Source organism: Vigna angularis, chromosome 8 (genome assembly GCF_016808095.1).
Source record: "Vigna angularis cultivar LongXiaoDou No.4 chromosome 8, ASM1680809v1, whole genome shotgun sequence".
NCBI classification, from domain to species: Eukaryota; Viridiplantae; Streptophyta; class Magnoliopsida; order Fabales; family Fabaceae; genus Vigna; species Vigna angularis.
This window is the reverse complement of record NC_068977.1, coordinates 9,275,615-9,284,239: the sequence shown is the minus strand read 5'-3', so window position 1 is coordinate 9,284,239 and position 8,625 is coordinate 9,275,615. Positions and strand designations below refer to the sequence as shown.

The 8,625-nt window shown below is 28.1% G+C and overlaps 1 pseudogene; it reads left to right on the top strand.

Annotated features, from left to right (window-relative positions):
- Positions 1-3,161: 3,161 nt before the first annotated feature.
- LOC108344467 (SPX domain-containing protein 4-like) lies at positions 3,162-5,912 on the top strand (annotated as a pseudogene).
- Positions 5,913-8,625: the final 2,713 nt, after the last annotated feature.

The window sequence follows — 8,625 nt, the reverse complement described above, 5'->3', positions numbered from 1 at the left end:
GAGAAGATTTTATTTTTATTTAAAACAAAATTGGTACAGAAATAGGATGTTGACAGCATTTAGAATAATCAGGTTCTTACAGTGATGATATGATTTTACTACAAAATCTGATAAAAACTAATTCTTCGTAATTTATAATAATTTTGTAATTTTTTTCAACAATACTTTTATTATTTTAAGTATATTTTTTATACAAAAAATTACCTAAAATAACATATCTTTTATTTCTGCAATGAAATGTCATTCTTTTACTTTACATAATTGACAAATTACAATTAATGTAGTAAATAAAATAAATATGAATCAGTCATAACTTTAAATTATAACTTTTTTAATTAATAGTTATGTACTATAGCATAAACCCCAACACCAACTATATGTTTCCTTTAGTGGTTTATGTAAATTTGTATTTGTATATGTATATGTCAATGGGTTAGTTTGTTCACATGAAAGCTTGCTCTAAAATATTTCTAGAACAGGTAACCCAGGTAAAATGGTCATTTACAAAATTGGAAGTGTGCAAAGAAATTGTGGGTGGTGCATGAAGCAAAAGTAATATATTACATCACTTTTTGGGTTAATGTTTTCATGAGCTTTTTCACTCTTATGGTTTTTTCATTCACTTCAATGATATGATGGAAAGGTCTAAAATGTCTATATTTTAGATTTTAGATTTATTGTATTGTATTGTGTAATTTGAAAATATGTTTTAGATTACATAATATAAACTATATTTATATAAATTTTGAATCATATAATATAAATATGTATTTTAGACTATGAAATACATTTTTAAGTTTCTAGATTGTGCAACCTATGAATATATTTTGGATTATGAAATTTATAATATATTTCTAAATTTTTAGGTTACGTAATCCAAAATGTATTTAATAAAAAATGTATTTATGAATTTTGTAATATAAAAAATGTCCAAAATGAATTTTCATGTTTTCACAGTACAATCTTAAATATATTTCTAAACTACAAAATCTAAAAACATATTTTATATTATACAATTTAAAATATATTTTTAAATTATGTAATTTAAATTATTCTAAACTTTACTGTTCAAAATCAATTTTTAGATATAAAAGTACTTTAGATTATACCATCTATAATACATTTTTAAATTGTGTAGTTTAAAATATATTTTTAAATTTTAAATTATGCAATCTAATATAAATTAAAATCCCTTTTATCCTTGTATAATTTCCCTTTTTCTACACTTATAAATGTGAAAATAAATGTGAAAAGAAAGAAAGTATGAAAATAACTCATGAGCCTAATTAATGTTGTTAAAATAATTGGAATTATTAATTAACCAATCTAATTAGACCACTTTAATCCATCATTTGAAAATAATACTCGTTGTGTTATAATAACACTTAATCAATTTAGTTGTAATTAGATTGTGTCTAACAAGATTCAAATTCTACTTTACAACATTTCTAGACTCAACTTCTATCAATTGTTTTTATTTATAGAAAAATATAAAGTGACAAAAAAAAAAATCTAAAAATCCATAAAATTATATTAGGCAATGGAACACTAATAGCTTGTCTTAATATTTTGTTTTTCAATTTCTTTAACCATTCAAGGTAAAACCATTATTGTAGATTTCCATGGCCTCCAATTAGTGGGTTTTGACACAATATTTGGCATCAATGGTTAAAGAATTCAACCTAATTTTAATTAGGAATAGTAAAACAGGTTAGTAAAACTGTTTTGGTTTGTTTCATTTTTGTTTGTCAAAAATAAATTGAATTGGGTTGGTCCTCTGAAAAAAAAGTTGACATGTAACTTGTCCTGACACTTTTTCCTTTTTAAAATTTTTTATTTTAAAAATATTTAAGTTTTTAATCAGTTAATTAATATTTTTATTGAATAAATTAAAATAATTATTATATTTACATGTTAAATTACTTTATTTTATTAATTATTAGAACTTAAATTATGATAATAATTTAAATTATAATAATATTATATATTTATATTTTTTACAAAAAAATATAATATATAAAATTTAATTTTTAATTATTTTATTTTAATTTTTAAATTAAAAAAAAAAACACAACATATCATCGATTTAGGGATAAATTGTTTCACATTTAATTTGTTCGTTTGAGGTTTTAGCATGCGGACTCATGAAACTTATTTTGACAATTTTAATGGACTAAGAACTCTTATTATAAAATTTATTCAAAATGGAACCGTAGTAAAATTATTAATTTTTAAATATTAATAATTCAAATTATAATATTATTATATATTTGTATCATTCAAATAATATAATATAGGAATTTAATTTTTTAAATTAATTTTTTAATACTATTCTCAACTTGTTAATAAAAAATGGTTTAAGACACAAATTACTTTTAGGTTTTATCACCATTATCTGATTTAAAATTGAAAATCTTAATATTATCCTAGCATTCTAATAAAAAAAATTCTAATAGCAACAAGGCATTAAATTATAACTTAATATTTTGTTCTCTTTCTGCAAACTTTTGATTCACCAAGTATTTCAATCAACGGCTAAACCGGCCACAAATGAAACAAACTAGTGTAAGAGTTGGTAGGTGGTATTTGATATTATTGGTAAATCTTTATAAGATGATGATGGGCAAAGATACTTCATGTCCACCATCACATTCCATCAACATTTTCACATAAACAATTCATTCAACTTTCACATTAAATAATATTCTTAGATTCCTTTCCACTCACAAACGCCTACTTTCCAATTTCCCACTGTGGATCTTACAAGAGAAAATTAAAAATTAACAATCTTTTGAGGGATTAAAATAAGTTTTTTTTTAATTTCACAGAAAAGGTATTTTACAATTATAAAACTTAAAATATTAGTTTTGTATTTAGAACACCAAAAAAATTAAACATATTACAAAAATCAAATAAGAAATAAAATAAATAAATAGTGATTAAACCTATTTTTTTTCTATATTATTTTTATCACATGGACAATTTTTTTTTTGTACACTCTCTCCTTTTGAACTATGAGATAAGACAAAAGAATCGGTTTGATAGAAATAAATTGAAGAAAAATAAAAGAAAAATGTTTGTTTATAGAAAAAAATTTAGAAAAAAATAAGTGAAGAGTAAATAAAAATGTAATGAATTTCATGATATTTTCACTCATCATACAACAAAACTATATTTTCATCAATTCCATCTTGTTTAAGTATGCAAAAATCTCAAACAAAAATCCGAGTGTGGAATCTTGAAGTGTAATCACTCGCAATCAGCAGCAATGAAATTTGGGAAAGAGTTGAAGACCCATCTGGAAGAAACATCCCTGAGTGGAGGGACAAGTTCCTCTGTTATAAACCATTGAAGAAACTCCTGAATCACCACCTTCCTTCAACCACTACCACCGCCGCCACCACCCCCATCAACCTCCCTCTTCACCTTCTCCAACAACCCTCTTCCCCACAACTCCTGCAGGCTTGGTTTGTCAGGATTCTCAATGAAGAGCTTCAATGATTTCTATGTCGACAAAGAGGAAGAGTTTGTTATCCGCTTCCAGGTTCTTCCCTCACTTTCTTTTTTCGTTTCGTTTTTTGCTCTGTACTTTTATTTTCTTCTTCTTATTAGTTTCTGTTAAAATTGATTATTTGTAAATTGGCAAGGCTTTGAATTTCGTTTTTCAATCTTTAATATATAAGAAAATTGCATGGAAATGTAGCTCGTGTGGCCGGAATTGTTGTGGTTGAAAAGTCTAAGGCTTTTTTTGTGGGTGAAATCGTGGACTGTTCTATAAATCCTTGAAATTGTGTTTGCACAGTTGGGTATTTGAGAAAGGTCTGGGTTTGATCAAACCCTAATTTTTATATGGTATATGTATAGGCATGCTTTTTATGGGATTTTGGTATACCAAGTGCCCTTTTATTTATAAGTCAGAAAAGTTTCATTTTTAAGCTGTTTAATGTAATTGGGACATGTATCATCTAACTTGGATACATTCTTACTTTATGTAGAAAAACATACCCTAATCCATTATTTTTAATTTCGATCAAAATGGGAAATTGGTAGTCAGGAAATTGTGTTTGCACAATTGGGTATTTAGGAAGGTCTTGGCTTGTTCAATTTTATGATGATACGAAGAAAATTTTACTAAACTATTATGTAACCTTAAAATTAGTTGGGTTGGTTGGGTTCTGCTGAGAAGCATTCCTAGGGCTGTCTGATACCATGTGGCTTCTTCAAGTTTTTTTAAGGAATATACAAAATAATCTAGTATGACATAACCTTGGTATAATACAAATTTGTATAATAGTTTTTAGTTGAAAGGGTGAATGGAATCAATACTATCTGTCGGTCTTTTACAATCCCGCTATTCAATTGTCTGTCATTTTATAGAATTTATAGATTTTACTAACTTACAAATGGTAGTTAAGTATGTTTCTTCATGGATAGCTTATAATTGAGATATATTATCTTTGTTTTCTCCCCAATGTGTCTTATTTAGCTCCTATGAAGCCATACAAATTATACTGATTTTCTTCAAACAATTTGATTCTCAAGTTTGGATCATTATAATGAAAAATAAAATGACACAAGTAACTATTAGGAATTAACTTGTTCTAATATGTAGCAGATATAAATTTATTTGATTCATACCGTTGTAGCATTATTAATACTAGATACCTCTATGTTATTCCTGCAAGCTGCATGAAGCTTATCATCTAGTGCAAAACTTATCCTAGTTCAATGTGAGATGAGATGGAATCTTCCATGGCACAATACATAACTATATTGACAATGTTTAAGGATGTCTCGAGCTAATCCAACGTATGCTTTTCCTACTTTAGAGGATTAATTATTGATATTTCAGTCATGAATTGTGTACTGAATCCAACTGTTGCATGGAAAACAGATCTATATAAAATATATCGCTTTGTAATACCATTTACTGAAAACATGCAACTCTGTTTCTTCCCTGATTTTTGCCTGAAACATTGAACAGGAGCTGAAAGAGAGAATCGAGCGTCTTAAAGATAAAAGCAGCCACAGTGAAATGTACACATCTGACTGTGAATTCAGTGAAGAAATGATGGACATCAGGAAGGACTTGGTTACCATCCATGGAGAAATGGTGCTTCTCAAAAACTACAGTTCTTTAAACTTTGCAGGTACATAATCGAAGTAATCTAATATCTATCTTTTCTATAAGTCTACACTTTCCTGTGGAAATGCCATTTCTATAAGATTTTTTGTTATGGCAAATACATATTACTTGATTCATGTTGTGTGTTTGATGAGGTTTCAGTTAGGTACTTGTTCATTCTTAAGACATTAACCTATTATAACTCCCACAGGACTAATTAAAATTTTGAAGAAGTATGATAAAAGAACTGGTGGGTTGTTGCGTTTGCCTTTTACACAATTTGTTCTTCGTCAACCGTTTTTCACCACCGAACCCCTCACAAGATTAGTTCATGAATGTGAGGAAAATCTAGAACTTCTCTTTCCCCTAAAAGCAGAAGTAATCCAATCTTCTCCCTCTCCTGAAAATCCAGCTAGACCGCCGGTAGACTGCGCAACCAATGCCTTACCCGAGGCATCCTCAACTCTTGGGGAGGAAACCATGTACATATATCGTAGCACTCTTGCTGCTATGAGAGTCATAAAGGGTCTTCAGAAAGCAAGCTCCACTTCCAATCCATTTTCCTTTTCTTCCCTCTTTAGCAACCAAGATGGTGATGGCACTGGTGCTGTAACAGCTGAACACTCGGCGGCAAATTCTCCTGTGAGCCAATTCTGTGTAAGATAAGTTTTCTTTTATGGTTGCTTCTTGTATCTTCTTTTGAATTGCTTTTTCAACATTGTTAGTTCAAACTAAATTAAATGACATCTTTCTATTCGTATATACCATAAAACATGTTTACTAGTGAGATGCACTTGCTCTAGCATTTTTAACTATTGAGTTACAACAAATTGGATACTAAATAAATTATTATTATTTTTATTAAAATACCTAAAGGAATTTTATTTGTATTTACTTTTTTAAGTTTATGAATTTGAAGTAATAAATTGGTTCTGTAAGAGGGATGAATAGAGTCATAAGATTCTTTTTCAAACAAAATTTGATTTTGGATTATTTTGTAATTCGGGTTACTCATTTCCATGCTTTAAATTAATTAAACTGTAATTTTAATTGCGTCGACAAAATATTATAACATTCAAAAATAATTTATGTATTAAAAATAATTTTTTACAATTCTTTAATTCTTGAATATGATACATTTAATTATCATAAATTTATTTTAAATTAACTATTTAAATATAAAAACTAAAATTTTGAAATTAAATATAAAATGCAAATATAAATATGCACTCAGTAACTCACATTTTTAATTGTCACTTGTTGCTATAAATACACAAGGTAGAAGACGAAGAGAATTATACTAAAAAAAAGACTATAGACTCTCAAATTTAGAAACATTTAATTTTAAGATATTTTTTGTCCTGATTTGCATTATTCATCTTTTTTCTAATCTATAGACTCTGAAATTTTTATTCGTTGTTACTAAGTCATGTTTACCATACTGTAAATTATCAACGATGGAGTCAGTTATATATATCATTGTAAACTAAATGAATATTAAAAGTAAATTTCATTTAATGTTGGCTTAAATGAATGTTAGCCCACATGACGAAGAGTTGACATTCACCTTCAAAAACTGATACTAAAAAAATTAATGTTTATAATTTTAGTTTATGGTGTGTATCGCAAAAATTTGAAATCATTAATTAATTATGGTAAATTTTTATTTGTTTGTGTCAGTTATCGGCCAATGCTAAATTATCATTATAGGAAATTCAATTATTAAAATCCTTATTTTTAAAGTATAAGAATTGTGAATATTGTACACATAATGGACTTTATGGAGATCTCAGGAGACATATATCATGTCTTCAAAAAGAGAAACACATCTTCAACAAGAATTGTCCCATTTATAGATAAATAAGATAAAATTGATAAGCAGAAGAATATAACACAGGAAACTTCAAAATTGGAGAAAAAACTAGTATCATACAACTAAATAATATTATATGAACATTTTTAGAACACATATACTCACTATTAAACTAATATTATTTTATAAAACAACTTTAATATTATTAAGTTAGTAGTTAACAAATTAGATAGATTAAAGTGATCTTGAGTCGTTCTTAATGAATACAAAATTATTGTTCAATATCTAAAAAAAGATAAAAGTGAAATCTATGATAATGAAATTGGTTTAAAAAATACGAATATAATGGGATAATGAATTAATAAAAGAACTTAAAATAATTATAATAAAATAAACTAAATCTATTTTTTTTCAAAATAAATTCATCAATTATTATCATATTATTATTTAATTGATTATTGTTCTTGATTTAAAATTAATTAAAGTAAATTATTAATTAATTTGCTAGCGATCTTACTATCAACCAAAATAGATTCTTCATAAAAAAAGTAAGACGTTTTTTAAATTATTAATTAATCAAAAATTCATTCTTGATTAATTATTGTTAAAGTATTTATTCCTAATTAAAGTACATTATCAATAACAAAAAATCATTATAAAAGTTTTTAACTTGAATGAAAGTTAAAAATATCTGGACTCATTCGATTAATATGCATAACGGAGAGAGGGACATCGTGACTTGTGAAGGAAAATGAAAGAAGGGAGTGGAGGAATCAAAAGTATAATTAAGGTTTTTAATATGTTTTATTAAGGGTAAAATGAGAATACTATATTTTATGAGATGCAAGAAGGAAAAGGAAGGTGAGAAATGACCCTCGACTCCTTAATATAATATGGTTCCAGAACCCACATACTTTTTATGATTGTAACATGTTTCTGTTGCTGGGACCGAGATTGCGATTCTTCTCCCACTCTTCTCTTGCTAGTTTGGTTATCCCCTGCGAGAAAACACTCCGACGCTCAAGTCAGTTTAGTCTCCCCGAGATTAGAATAAAAATATGATTAGAAAAAGATGTCTTTACCTGGACATAAATCTTCCACTTATAGACCTTACTCATATTAGCAATAGGAAATAAAATATACGGCAGTAATATTGTAGTAATTGGTAATTAATGGTAATTATTTGGTCATTAAAGTTATATATTCTGTTTCTGATATCATTAACTGCCTCCCAACATCCGTCCGTACCTATACCGCATCGGCCGGTCGTCCGGTCCCGCCTTTCTTAGGATGTACCGAACTGAGGTATACTACATAAGCCGCTCAAGCCCCAAGCGATACTTTACGCGAAGGGGTTTTATCATCCTGGCACCGGTCGTCTGGTCCTGCCTACCTTGGGATGTACCGAACTGGAGCATACTACATAAGCCACTAGTGCAGAAAGAGCTTTAGACGTCTGTTATTTTGGCCTTTTTGACGTCCGACCTCCATCCGACGTCTTTGTGGGTGACGTCTATGTAGACGTCAGACGTGTCAGCCCCGACGTCTATATAGACGTCCGATGTGTCAGCCCCGACGTCTATATAAACGTCCGATGTGTCAATCCCGACGTCTAGATAGACGTCCTATGTGTCAGCCCCAACGTCTAGATAGATGTCCGAGGCCTTTTCACCGACGTCCAGATGCC